General features: G+C 46.9%; 1 pseudogene; it reads left to right on the forward strand.

Moving 5' to 3' along the window:
- The first annotated feature begins 11460 nt into the window (after positions 1 to 11460).
- Positions 11461 to 13108, forward strand: LOC120362701 (small ribosomal subunit protein eS26 pseudogene; annotated as a pseudogene).
- The last annotated feature ends 2186 nt before the right edge of the window (positions 13109 to 15294 follow it).

Here is a 15294-nt window from a genome sequence, read left to right on the forward strand (position 1 = left end):
GAGTCTCTACAGGGTTCCCAGGTCGGTGAGCTCTCGCGCTGAGCGCCCCGCGGCGCTTGGCAAGGCGTGGCCATCTACTCCAGCAAGCGCGCGCTGGTCGAAGGCAGCCAATAAGGCTTCGTGACGTCACTAGTTTCCGACCCGGCCGCCGGAGCGTGTGAGCTCGCGCGTGAGTTCTCCCGCGAGCCTGCAGGCTGGGCGCGCGCACCGGTCCCAGAGTGGTGATTGGTGCGCATGCGCTGATGCTTCCGCCTGTCTAAAGGGAGAGAGAAAGGACCGGAAATGGGGTGAGGCGAGGCGAGGAGGCTGTAAGAAGAGGGTCAGACTGACCGATGGACCTCGACGTGTCCACTCTGCCCCAGGACAGACGTAGAAGAGGATGTGGCCCCTAGGAAACATCCAGAGACTGAGAGGAGGAAACATCTCTGAGGGGCAGGGCCCCCCACAGGCGCAGACCCAGAGGGGCAGAGGACGATTCGCAGACGGAAGGAAAGACGCTGGGAAGGAGCCGGGGGTGACAGGAAGAGAAGGAGACGGGGAAGGACCCTCAGGCGACGGAGACAGGGCCTCCTTTGACTAGGAGCGACGAGAGGGGCGGTGCCCGAGACGGAGGGGACAGGACAAGCGCCCACGGTCACAGGCGGAGCGCCCGACGGCACAGGGGCTGAGGCGGGAGATGGGGACAGAGACGCGACAGGGAGAAGACAGCAGCGAGGGCAGTGCAGAAGTGGGATCCACAGCCACGAAGAGGACAGAGTCTGAGGCAAAGGGGAGAGGAGCAGCGAGAGAAGCCAGTGAATCAGAGGGGAGCGAACCGGAGAGGGGACGGAGACAAGGACCCCAGGGGCCAGGATGGAGGCCAAGGGGTGTAAGAAAGACCTGAGAGACGGCCGGGCACGGTGGCTCATGCCTGTAATCCCACCACATTGGAGAGCCAAGGTGGGAGGATCACTTGAGGCCAGAAGTTCCAGACCAGCCTCGCCAACATGGTGGAACACCATCTGTACTAAAAATGCAAAAATTAGCCGGGCGTGGTGGCACACACCTGCAATCCTAGCTACCTGGGAGGCCGAGGCAAGAGAATCGCTTGAACCCCAGAGGCGGAGGTTGCAGTGAGCCGCGGAAGTTGTGCCACTGCACTCCAGTTTGGGTGACAGAGTGAGACTTCATCTAAGAAAGAAAGGGAGGGAGGGGAAGAAGGAGGGAGGGAGTAAGGGAAAATGATATCGTTTGAACCATGGAGGTGGAAGCTGCAGTGAGTTGAGGTCATGCCATCTAGCCTGGGTGACAGAGTGAGACTTCATCAAAAGAAAGAGAGAGAGAGGGCCGGGCGCGGTGGCTCAAGCCTGTAATCCCAGCACTTTGGGAGGCCGAGGCGGGTGGATCACGAGGTCGAGAGATCGAGACCAACCTGGTCAACATGGTGAAACCCCGTCTCTACTAAAAATACAAAAAATTAGCTGGGCATGGTGGCGCGTGCCTGTAATCCCAGCTACTCAGGAGGCTGAGGCAGGAGAATTGCCTGAACCCAGGAGGTGGAGGTTGCGGTGAGCCAAGATCGCGCCATTGCACTCCAGCCTGGGTAACAAGAGCGAAACTCCGTCTCAAAAAAAAAAAAAAAAAGAGAGAGAGAAAAGGAAGAAAGAGAGAGAGAAAGAAGGGAGGGACAGAGGGAGGGAGAGAGGAAGGAAGGAAAGGGAAAGAAAACGAAACTGCTTGCTTTCCTCGTTGCTGCTTTCCATAAGTAGCAACTCCTCGTGTGTTCAAAATGTATTAGGAGATTGCCACAATTCAGTCAATTCAGAAGTAGGATCTTCAGGCTGTACTTCAAATTCGAGGTCCCTCGCTATTTCCACATCTGATAGGACTTCTTCCACTAAGGTCTGGAACTTCTCTCAAAGTCATGAGTGCTAGAATGAACTTCTTCCAAACTTCTGGTAATGTTGATTTTGGACCACCTCCCGTGAATCACAGATGTTCTTAATGGCATCTAAGAATGGTGAATCCTTTCCAGAAGGTTGTCAATGGACTTTGCTCAGATCCATCAGAGGAATCACTATGGCAGGGGTGCCCTTATGAAATGTATTTCTGAAATAACAAGACCTGAAAATTAAAAGTACTTCTTGAGCCATGGGCTGCAAAATGGATGTCGTGTTAGCGGGCATGAAAAGGATGCTAATCTTGTACCTCTCCACCAGAGCACTTGGGTGACCAGGTATATTGTTAATAAGCAGTAATATTTTGAAAGAAATTTTTTTTTTCTGGGCAGTAGATCTCAACAATGGGCTTAAAATATTCAGTAAACCATGTAGTAAACAGATGTGCTGTTACTCAGGCTTTGTTCTATTTTTTGAGCATAAGGCCTAGTAGATTTTGCATAATTCTTAAGGGCCCTAGAATTTTCAGAATGGCAAATAAGCACTGGCTTCAATTAAAGTCACCAGTTGCATGAACCCCTTACAAGAGAGTCACCTATCCTTTGAAACTTTGAAGCCAAATATTGAATTTTCCTCTCCCGCTATAAAATCCCTAGATGGCATGTTCTTTTCGTAGAAGGCTGTTTTATCACATTGAAAATCTGTTGTTTAGTATAGCTGCTTTTTGTCAATTATCTTAGCTAGGCCTTCTGGATAACCTGCTGCAGCTTCTTCATCAGCATTTGCTGCTTCACCTTGCATTTCTTCAACCCACCCCCACCCCACCCCCTAGATGGAGTCTCACTCTGTCACCCAGGATAGAGTACAGTGGCGAGATCTTGGCTCACTGCAGTCTCCACCACCCAGGTTCAAGCAATTATCCTGCCACAGCCTGTCGAGTAGCTGGGATTACAGGTGCGAGCCACCACGCCCAGCTAATTTTTGTATTTTTAGTAGAGGTGATGTTTCCCCATGTTGGCAAGGCTGGTCTTGAACTCCTGACCTTGTGATCCACCCACCTTGACCTCCCAAAGTGCTGGGATGACTGACGTAAGCCACTGCGCCTGGCCTCACCTTGCACTTCTGTATTATAGAGATCGCTTCTTTCCTTAAACCTCATGAACCAACCTTTGCTAGCTTCCAGCGTTTCTTCTGCGGCTTCCTTACCTCTCAGCCTTCATATAATTGAAGAGCGTTAAGGCCTTACTCTGAATTAGGCTTTGACTTAGGTGAAAACTGGCTATTTTGATCTTCTATCCAGACCACGAAAGCTTTCTTCATATCAGCAATAAGGCTGTTTTGCTTTCTTACTATTCATGCATTCACCGAAGTAGCTCTTTTAGAGGCCTTTTCTTTTGCCTAGCAGAGCTTCTAACCTGCCTTCCTCACTGAACTTAATCATTTTTAGCTTTTCATTTAAAGTGAAAAGCATGTGACTCTTCCTTTCACTTAAATGCTTAGAGGCCACTGTAGAGCTGTCAGTTGGCCTTTTTTTTTTTTCTCGAGACTCTGTCGCCCAGGCTGGAGTGCAGTAGTGCAATCTCGGCTCACTGCAACCTCTGCCTCCCAGGTTCAAGCGATCCCCGTGCCTCAGTCTCCTGCATAACTGGGATTACAGGCACACACCACCACACCTGGATAATTTTTATATTATTCATAGATACGGGGTTTCACCATGTTGGCCAGGATAGTCTCGATCTCCTGACCTCATGATCTGCTCGCCTTGGCCTCCCAACGTGCTGGGATTGCAGGCATGAGCCACCATACCCAGCTGAAATTGGCCTAATTTTAATACAGTTGTGTCTCAGGGAATGAGGACGCGCCAGGAGAGGGAGAAAGACTGGGGAAAGGCCACTTGTTAGAAAAGTCACAACACGCACAACATTTATAGATTAAGTTTGCCATCCCATGTGAATGATGTTCATGGCATCCCTAAACAATTACGATAGCAACATCAAAGATCACTGATCACGCATCACCATAACAGACAGAATGATAATAAAGAGCCCAAAATATTGAAGAATTACCAAAATGTAAAGAGACATTAAGGGGGCACATGCTGTTGTTAAAATGGTGCTGATAGACCGGCTCAACATGGGATTACCACAACGGACCTTCAATTTGTTTAAAAAAAAAAAAAATCTGCAAAGTGCAATAAAGCAAGGAGCAATAAAATGAGGTATACACACGGTTATACATTTCAAATGTTTGAAATCATACAGAATACATATGGTCATTAGCATAGAAAGATTGTTGTAAGTTAATAAAAAGATAACTTTAGGCTGCCTGTGGTGGCTCACACCTGTAATCCCAGCATTTTGGGAGGCCAAGGTAGGTGGATCACTTGAGGTCAAGAGTTTGAGACCAGCCTGGCCAACGTGGTAAAACCTGTCTCTACTAAAAATACAAAAAATTAGCCAGGCATAGTGGCGGGTGCCTGTAATCCCAGTTACCCCAGAGGCTGAGGCAAGAGAATTGCTTAAGCCCAGGAGGTGGAGGTTGCAGTGAGCTGAGATCACCATTGCACTCCAGCCTGGATGACAGAGCAAGACTCTGTCTCAATTTTTAAAAATTAAAATAAAAAGTAATGACTTTTAAAATTCTCAAGCCCTGGGTGTTGTCATGCCTGTAATGCCAGCACGTTGGAAGGCTGAGGTGGGAGGATCACTTGAGCTCAGGAACTTGAGATCAACCTGGGCAACATGGGGAGACCCTGTCTCTACAAAAACTTCAAAATTAGCCAGGCATGGTGGCACACACCTGTAGTCCCACCTACTCAGAAGGTTGAGGTGGTAGGATCGCTTGAGCCCAGCAGAGGTTGCATTGAGCAAAGATTGCATCACTGCACTCCAACCTGGGTGGTAGAGTGAGACCTCATCTTAATAAAAAAAAATCTCCTAATTGGTCAAACCTCCAGTTATGTTGATTAAAAAGAGAATGAAAAAGTACAAATAGACAGTATCAGGAATTTTTTAAGGGGGACATTACCACATGGGCTCCAGAGAGTGGAGTAAAATTTTATGTTAAGAACAACTTTACAATAAAAAATTTAAAAATACAGCTGAAATGGACAAATTCCTAGAAAGCTATAACTTACCAAAAATGACTCAACATAAAATACAGCATTCAGTCCAAAACCATGAAACAAATCAAATGAACAATTTTTAAAAGATTAACTACAAAGAAGAATCTTTTAAAAGATTACAAAGAAAACATTTACTTTTTAAATGTTGCTAAACATGTAAAAAGTAAATAATTCCAGGCCAGGTAGAGTGGTTCGCACCTGTAATCCCAGCACTTTGGGAGGTGGGAAGATCTAGCACTTCGGGAGGTAGGAAGATCACTTGAGGTTAGGGGTTCAAGACCAGCCTGGCCAACATGGCAAAACCCTGTCTTTACTCAAAATACAAAAATTGGCCAGGCATGGTAGCTCTTGCCCGTGATCCCAGCTACACTGGATAAGGCACAAGAATCGCTTGATTCCGGGAGGCAGAGGTTGCAGTGTGCTGAGATTGCACTACTGCACTCCAGCCTGGGTGACAGAGTGAGACTCTGTTTTGAAGAAAGGAGAGAAGAAAGGAAGCTAATTTTTTTTGTGTAGAGATGAGGTCTTGTTAAAGGAAGGAAAGAAGGAAGGAAGGAAGGAAGCTAGCTAGCTAATTTTTTTGTTTTGTAGAGATGAGGTGTCGTTATGTTGCCCAGGCTGGTCTTGAACTCCTGGGCTCAAGTAATCCCCCTGCCTTGGCCTCCCAAAGTGCTGGGATTACAGGTGTGAGCCACTGCCTAGCTGATGGTCTGCTGTGAAGGTGGACCCTTCATACCTCCACTGCCACATGCTACAGTGAACTAAAGAGACCACCACCAGGGACAGGTAGGGGGTGATCACCTTGAGACCTCTGGTTAGAAATAACGTGGGTGGGGCCGCATGCAGTGGCTCACACCTGTAATCCCAGCACTTTGGGAGGCCGAGGTGGGTGGATCATGAGGCCAGGAATCGAGACCATCCTGGCCAACATTATGAAACCCTGTCTCTACTAAAATACAAAAAAATTAGCTGGGCATGGTGATGTGTGCCTGTAATCCCAGCTACTCAGGAGCCTGAGCCAGGGGATTCGCTTGAACCCAGGAGGCGGAGGCTACAGTGAGCTAGATCTCGAGCCACTGCAGTCCAGCCTAGCAACAGAACAAAAAAAGCAGGCAACCCGGCGCTGGCCAGGTAGAGAACTCATCTGCATAATTAAAGATTAGGGCGAGGCAGCCAGCTCCTTCCGCAGCTATGCAAATGACGCACGTGGCCCCACCAATCTGTCGTCCCCTATGTAAATAAGACGCCGCCTCCTCACGCTTACCTATGAAAACCCCGGTCATTTCATGATGGAACCAGAAGACCCACTTGGGAACTCCTCTCTCTGCAGGAGAGAGAGCTTTTCTCTTCCTTTCATCTATTAAACCTCCACTCTTAACCTCAAAGAAAATTGAAAAAAAAAGAAAAGAAAAGAAAGAAAAGAGAGACCTTCTGGGTGTAAAAGAGCTAACACGGCCAGAATTCAAAACCTCCTTCCTATCTTTGCCGTGTATCTTGGGGACTCACGGTCACTCTAATCTTGAGTTCTCGCAAGAGTGGAAAGAGGAAAAAGAGAAATATAATCCAGGAAGGAGATCCAAAAGAGGCTGAAATCTTCCCCATCTTCTAGCCCCTGCTCAGTAGATTCCAAAAGTAGGGCTGAGAGATGCTCTCAAAGACGCTGAGTGAAGTGATCACAAAGAGCCTTTTTACGCTTCCTGCAGAGAGCTCCCACCTTTAATTCCTTGATCCAGTGGTTTATGACCTATATCAAAACTCCTCTTCAGGATCGAAGGGAGGGGTTGAGCATCCCGGACTCCCTGAAGATACTCTCTCTCTTCTCTCCTTTTTGATGCCTTGCTGGCAATACAGCTTGGAACACTGCAGGACTTCATAACCTGGGGCCTGACTTCGGGGGTCAAAAGTTTCCCTGAAATTGTATATAAAGGTTTGTCTGCATGTGTTTTTCTCAAGGGGAAAAAAAAAAAATGTTTGGCTGTCATCAGATTCTCAAAAGATTATTCCGCTTGCAAAGGACAGACCCCAATTCAAATTGGCTGAATTTTAAAAAGGGAATGCATGGCCAGGCATAGTGGTTCATACCTGTAATCCCAGCACTTCAGGAGGCTGAGGTGAGCAGATCACTGGAGGTCAGGAGTTCGAGACCAGCCTGGCCAACATGGTGAAACCCCGTCTTTCCTAAAAATACAAAAAATTAACCAGGAGTGGTGATGTGTGTCTGTAGTCCCAGCTACTTGGGAGTCTGAGGCAGGAGAATGGCTTGAACCCAGGAGGCAGAGGTTGCAGTGAACTGAGTTCATGCCACTGCACTTCAGCCTGGGCGACAGAGTGAGATTGTCTCAAAACAAACAAACAAAAAAAATTGTGCGGGACTCATAGAATGTATTGCTTCATGTAACTGCAAAGTCATGGCTAGCCTAGAGCTTCAGGCAGGACTAGATCCAGGCACACAAATGATGTTGTGGGGAATGTGCCTCTTTGCATCTCTGAGTCCCCATTTCCTCTGATTGGCTTCACCTTCACATAGGCTGTCCCCTCGTGCTGGAAATACGACCGTCAGCATCATTAGGCTCACGTTCAACCGCCTTAGCAACTCCGGCTTAATTCTGTGCTTGGGCCCAGTTTTGCTCACATGACCACCCCTGAACCAATCACTATGGCTGGAGACTATAAATTCTTTCATTAACCAAGCCTGGGTCCTCTGTCTGATTCTCAGGGAAGAGGACCTGGTGTATCCAAAGAGAGATATACAGGAAGGACACATGGGCTATTTGGAGAGAAAGGTGGTTATGCAACCAAAAGCAGAGATGCTTTGTAGGAATCAAAAATTGCATTGGGCCGGGCGTGGTGGCTCACCCCTGTAATTCCAGCACTTTGCGGGGCTGAGGTGGGCAGATCGCTTGAGCCCAGGAATTTGAGACCAGTTTGGGCAACATGGCGAAACCCCGTCTCTACAAAAAATATGAAAATTAGCTGGGCATGGTAGTGTGTGTCTGTGTTCCCAGTTACTCGGGAGGCTGAGGTGGGAGGATTGCTTGAGCCAGGGAGGCAGAGGTTGCAGTAGGCTAAGATGGCACCACTGTACCCCAGCTTGGGTGACAGGATTGAGACCCTGTCACACACATGCACGCGTGCACAAACACACACACACACACACACACATACACACACACACAAGTTGCGGTGTTTTTTTGTTACTCCCATAGCAAATTACCACAAATAGTGACTTAAAACAATGCAAGTTTTTGTTTTTTTGAAACGGAGTGCAATGGCACAATCTCGGCTCACCGTAACCTGCGCCTCTTGGGTTCAAGCAATTCTCCTGCCTCAACCTCCCAAGTACCCGGAATTACAGGCACCCACCACCATGCCCAGATAATTTTTATATTTTTAGTAGAGACAGTGTTTCACCATGTTGGCCACGCTGGTCTTGAACTCCTGACCTCACCTCCCCCTCCCAAAGTGCTGGGATTATAGGCATGTGCCACCGTGCCTAGCCATCTGGTGCAAATTTATTTTCTTACAGTTCTGCAGTTCCGAAGTCCAACATGGGCCTCACTGGGCTAAAATCAAGATGGCAGCAGGGCTCCGTTTCTTTCTGCAGGCTCCAGGGCAAATCTGTTTCATTGTCCTTTCCAGCTTCTAAGGGCTGCCTTGGCTGGTGGCACCTTCCGTTTTCAAAGCCAGTAGTGTAGCATTCTTCTAACCCTGCTTCCATTGTCCCATGTGTTTTTCTGATTCTTTCCTTCTGGCCTCCCTCCTCCACTTGGAAGGACTCTGACTGCAAAGGGCATGCCTGCGTACTGCAGCATACTCTCCCTGTCTTAACGTCAGCTCATTCAGATTAGCAATCTTAATCCTGCCAGCTGCCTTACTTCATCTCTGCCGTGTAATCAAACATATTCATGGGTTCTGGGGATGACGACATCTTTAGGGAGCCATTATTCTGCCTACCCTAGGGAATATAAGTGCCAAAGGAGCACCTACCAACTAGTCACCACAGCATGACTCATGGCTCAGGAGCAAGGTTAGGGTTAGCAGAAACTGGAAGTGGAAGGGAAGGTAATTCATATTTAATTGAACACACATTAGTTGTCAGACACTGCTTCTGGAATTTTTTTTTTTTTTTTTTTTTTGAGTCAGAGTCTCACTCTGTGGCCCAGACTGGAGTGCAGTGGTGTGATCTTGGCTCACTGCAACCTCCCCCTCCTGGATTTAAGTGATTCTCCTGCCTCAGCCTCTTGAGTAGCTGGGATTAGAGGTGCCTGCCGCCACACCCAGTGACTTTGTATTTTTAGTAGAGAGCAGGTTTCACCACGTTGCCCAGGCTGATCTCAAACTCCTGGCCTCAGGAGATCCACTTGACTCGGCCTCCCGAAGTGTCGGCATTACAGGCATGAGCCACCGCGCCCAGCCTGCTCTTGGAACTTTACAAACATTATCACTGACGTTGATGACAACCCTATTAAATATAAATGAGTATCCTCATTTTACATATGAGGAAAGAGAGGTTCCAGGTGAAAGAATGACTTGTCTAGTGACACACAGTTAGATGGTGGCAGTAGCAGGATTTGAATTTGGTCCTGTCTAGCACAAAGGACGTTTAAAATAGGGCCTTATGTTTATATTCATAGTATGCATGGATGTATATATTCATATATATTTCTTCCTTTTAGAAAATTATTTTTAAGCTGGGAGCAGTAGTTCACACCTGTAATCCCAGCACACTGGAGACTGAGGTGGGAGGATCACTTGAGCCCAGAAGTTTGAGACTGACCTGGGCAACATGGCAAGATCCCATCTCTACAAACAAACAAACAAAAAAGCAAAAATTAACTGGGCATGGTGGTGTGCATCTGTAGTCCCAGCTTCTGGGGAGACTGAGGTAGGAGACTCACTTGAGCCCAGGAGTTTCAGCCTACAGTGAGCTGTGATCACGTCACAGCACTCCAGCCTGGGTGACAGAGCAAGACTCCCTCTCAAAAAAAAAAAAAAAAAAAAAGGAAAACATTATTATTGAGATGGAGTTTTGCTCTTGTTCCCAGGCTGGAGTGCAATGGCACTATCTCTGTTCACTGCAACCTCCGCCTCCCAGGTTCAAGCGATTCTCCTGCCTCAGCCTTCCGAGTAGCTGGGATTACAGACATGCACCACCACACCCGGCTAATTTTGTACTTTTAGTAGAGACAGGGTTTCTCTATGTTGCTCAGGCTGGTCTCGAACTCCTGACCTCAGGTGATCGCTTGACTCAACCTCCCAAAGTGCTGGGATTACAGGCGTGAGCCACTGCTCCCAGCCAGGAAAATTATTTTTAAATTGTACAAATAATGTACAGATAGACTTTTCTTGCTTGCTAAAAAAAAAAGTGTTACAAAGCTAAAATTCCCTTTGGTCACCCATCTCTCATCCAGATCTCTTCCCTGGAAATAGCCATTATTATCAGTTCATGTTGATCCTTCCAGATCTGTGTCTAAAAGTGAGTATGTGCATATGTGTGTACACATGTGTGTGCATGTGTATGTGCATGTGTGTGCACGTGTGTGCGTGTGTGTGAATGTGTGTGCACGCATGTGTGTGCATATGTGGGTGCATGTGTGTATGCATGTAGGTGCATATGTGGGTGCATTGTGTGCGCACATGTGTGCATGTGTGCATGCATGTGTGTGTGCATATGTGGGTACGTGTGTGTGCACATGTGGTACTATAGTATATGCATAGTATTGTATAGTAAATGAGTAGTATTGTTTTGAGCAAGCATATGAGAGTCTTTTAACATAAATGGGATCCTACTGTACATATTGTTCTGCAGCTTGCTTTTTTAACTCAACAATATGTCTTGGAAATCTATCCAGATTTATTTAAAGAGCGTATCCTCTTCCTTTTAAAAGCTGCAGTAGTATTCCATAGAACTCGGGGTTTCTTTGTCCATTCTCCTGGTGCCGGACATTTGGGTTATTCTTGGTTTCTTTGCTCCTTTAAACAATGTTGCTATGAACATCGTTACACCAGTTTCCTTGGAGACATGTCTAATAAGGAGAGTTAGAATTATCAAGTTATGTGACTGTATTCATTTTAATTTTAATAAACAATTCCTGGAACTGTCAAGTATTTCTACATAACAAAGACCAAAAACTCAGCAACCTCTCATGTGTTCTTGATCTAGCCAGACTTTTTTTTTTTTTTTTTTTTTTTTTTGAGATGGAGTCTCACTCTGTTGCCCAGGCTGGAGTGCAATGGCATGATCTCAGCTCACTGCAACCTCCACCTCTGAGTTCAAGCAATTCTCCTGCCTCAGCCTCCCGAGTAATTGGGACTACGAGGTGTGCACCACCACACCTGGCTAATTTTTGTATTTTTAGTAGAGGCAGAGTTTCACTGTATCTTAGCCAGGCTGGTCTTGAACTCCTGACCTCAAGTGATCCGCCTGCCTCAGCCTCCCAAAGGGCTGGGGTTACAGACATGAATCACTGCGCCTGGCCTAGCCCGACTTTTCTAGGGCTGCTCTGTTTGAAGCTGCAGGTTTGGCTGGCTCAGGCCTGCTCCAAGCATCTCATTCTGGAGCTCAGGCTGAGCGAAGGTCAGCTGCCAGGGAGTGAATGGAATGGTGATGGTGGGGGCACAAGCAGACTAGAGGCCGATGCAAGGCTTCTGAAAGCCTAAACTCACGCTGGTGCCTCCACCCACATGCCATTGGCTAAAGCAAGTCATATGAGCCTGTGCAGAGTTAAAGGGCAAGGGGGCATGCTGCACACGTGACGAGGCCATGGCAAGGGTGTGGAAGCATTGGTAGACATACTGATTTCCACCTTTTTTTTTTCTTTTTGAGACAGCGTCTCCCTCTGTCACCCAGGGAGTGCAACAGCGTGATCATGGCTCGCTGCAGCGTCCGCCTCTCAGGTTCAAGCGATTCTCCTGCCTCAGCCTCCCAAGTAGCTGGGAATACCGGCGTGCACCACCACGCCCAGCTAATTTGGTATTTTTAGTAGAGACAGGATTTCACCATGTTGGTCAGGCTGGTCTCCAACTGACCTTGGGTGATCCCAACAGTTTTGGAGGCCGAGGCAGCCTCAGATTACAGGGTTGAGCCACTGCACCCAGCCTGATTTTCACTTCTGCTGGTAGCGGGACAGAGGACCTGCTTCCCTACATTCTCATCAATGCTTTCTTTTTTTTTTTTTTTTTTTGAAGCAGAGCCTCTCTCTGTTGCCCAGGCTGGAGTGCAGCAGTGCGATCTCAGCTCACCACAACCTCTGCCTCCCAGATTCGAGCAATTCTACACCTCAGCCTCCCAAGTAGCTGGGATTACAAGCACCTGCCGCTATGCACAGTTAATTTTTGTATTTTTAGGAGACAGGGGATTTCACCATGTTGGCCAGGCTGGTTTCACACTCCTGACCTCAAGTGATCTGCCTGCCTCGGCCTCCTGCAGTGCTGGGATTACAGGCGTGAGCAACCGCACCTGGCTGGTTCATCGTTTTAATTTTAGCGATTCTCATTCGTGTAAATGGCATTTTATTATGCCACTTCATTTGCATTCTGCAATGACTAACGATGTTGACTATTTTTTCATGTTTATGGTGTGTAGTAGTTCATTCTCACAGTGCTATAAAGAAGTACTTGAGACTGGATAATCTATACAGAAAAGGGGTTTATCCCCTCTCCGGTCCGTGCCTCCAAGACGACAAAGAAAAGAAGGAACAATGGTCTTGCCAAAAAGGGCCACGGCCATGTGCAGCCTATTCGCTGCACGAACTGTGCCCGATGTGTGCCCAAGGACAAGGCCCTTAAGAAGTTCGTCATTGGAAACAGTGGAGGCCGCAGCAGTCAGGGACATTTCTGAAGCAAGCATCTTAGATGCCTATGTACTTCCCAAGCTGTATGTGAAACTACATCACTGTGTGAGTTGTGCAATTCACAGCAAAGTAGTCATGAGTCGATCTCGTGAAGCCCGCAAGGACCGAACACCCCCACCCTGATTTCAGGTGCTGCCCCACGACCCCAACCAAAGCCCATGTGAGGAGCTGAGTCCTTAAAGACTGAAGACGAACTATTCTCTGGAGAAAAACAAAATGGAAATTGTACTAAAAAAAAAAAAAAAAAAAAAAAAAAAAAAAAGAGGCCAGGCAAGGCGGCTCACGCCTGTAATCCCAGCACTTCAGGAGGCTGAGGCATGCAGATCACAAGGTCAGGAGATCAAGACCATCCTGGCTAATGTGGTGACACCGTGTCTCTATTAAAAATACAAAAATTAGCCGGGCGCGGTGGCTCAAGCCTGTAATCCCAGCACTTTGGGAGGCTGAGGCGGGTGGATCATGAGGTCAAGAGATCGAGACCATCCTGGTCAACATGGTGAAACCCCGTCTCTACTAAAAATACAAAAAATTAGCTGGGCATGGTGGTGCGTGCCTGTAATCCCAGCTACTCAGGAGGCTGAGGCAGGAGAATTGCCTGAACCCAGGGGGCGGAGGTTGCGGTGAGCCGAGATCGTGCCATTGCACTCCAGCCTGGGTAACAAGAGCGAAACTCCGTCTCAAAAAAAAAAAAATATATATATATATATACATATAAATTAGCTGGGCATGGTGGCATGCACCTGTAATCCCAGCTACTCCAGAGGCCGAGGCAGGAAAACCCAGGAGGCAGACGGAGTGAGCCAAGATCGTGCCACCGCACTCCAGCCTGGTGACAGAGTGAGACTCCGTCTCAAAAGAAAAAAAAAAAAAAGTCTTGCACATCTTTTGCTAAAGTTATTCCTATGCAGGAGGCTTAGGCAGGAGAATTGCCTGAACCCAGGAGGCAGAGGTTGCGGTGAGCCGAGATCGCGCCATTGTGCTCCCACCTGGGTAATAAGAGCGAAACTCCGTCTCAAAAAAAGAAAAAAAAAGTTATTCCTATGCATTTTATATGTTTTATGCTATGTTGAGTAGAATCTTAAAATTTCATTTTGCACCGGTATATAAAAATATAATTTAAATTTTTCTATATTGACCTTTTATTTTTCAAAATAGCTAAATTCACATATTTGTTGTAGAAGTTGCTTATTTCTAAGGGCATTTTTTTTTTTTACATATATGGTGTTGTCTGGAATAAAGACAGTTTTAAAGTTTTTTTCTGCATCTACTGAGATAATCCTATGACTTTTTTCTTTTATTGTGTTATGTGCTAAAGTATATTCACTGCTTTTTGAATGTTAAACAAATCTTGCTTTCCTGGTCTAAGTCTCATTTGCTTATGATGTATTAACCTTTTCATATATTACTATTTTGATTTTCCAGTATTTTATTAAGGGCTTTTCCATCTGTGTTCATAAGGGATATTGGTCTGTAATTTTCTTTTCTTGTAATGTCAGGTTTTGATAGCAGGGCTATGCTGCCTTGTGAAATGACTTCGGAAGTGTTTCTTCCACTTCTGTTTTCTCAGAGAGTTTGTGTAAGGTCTAGAATTTCTCTCTGATTTTTTTTTTTTTTTTTTGACAGATTCTCGCTCTGTCACCCAGATTGGAGTGCAGTGGTGTGATCTTCGCTCACTGCAACCTCTGCCTCCCAGCTCCAGCAGTTCTCCAGCCTCAGCCTCTCGAGTAGCTGGGACCACAGGCTTATGCTACGACACCCAGCTAATTTTTGTATTTTTTGTAGAGACAGGGTTTCATCATGTTAGCCAGGCTAGTCTCAAACTCCACACTTCAAGTGATGTGCCTGCCTCGGCCTCCTAAAGTCCTGGGATTAGAGGCATGAGCCATTGTACTCAGCCATACCTCTGATTCTTTTTATTTTTATTTTCATTTATTTTTCTTTTTTTGAGACAGGGTCTTGGCTCTATCAACCAGGCTGGAGTGCACTGGCGCGATCTCAGCTCACTGCGACCTCCGCCTCCCGGATTCAGGCAGTTCTCCTGCCTCAGCCTCCCGAGTAGCTGGGACTACAGGCATGCACCACCACGACTAATTTTTGTATTTTTAGGAGAGACAGGGGTTCACCTGTTGGCCAGGCTGGTCTTGAACTCCGGGCACAGTGGCTCATGCCTGTAATCCCAGCACTTTGGAAGGCCGAGGCAGGTGGATGACTTGACCTCTGATTCTTTGTATAGTTTCTGCATCTCTGCTGAGATTTTCCATCTCTCACTCACTGTGCACCTTTTCCTGTAAGTTGCTGAACATGTTTGTAATAGCTGTTTTAAAGTTCTTGGCTTTCTTTTTTTTTTTTTTTGAGGAGGAGTTTCGCTCTTGTTACCCAGGCTGGAGTGCAATGGCACGATCTCGGCTCACCGCAACCTCCACCTCCTGGGTTCAGGCAA

Source organism: Saimiri boliviensis, chromosome 14, assembly GCF_048565385.1.
Source record: "Saimiri boliviensis isolate mSaiBol1 chromosome 14, mSaiBol1.pri, whole genome shotgun sequence".
Classification (NCBI taxonomy): Eukaryota; Metazoa; Chordata; class Mammalia; order Primates; family Cebidae; genus Saimiri; species Saimiri boliviensis.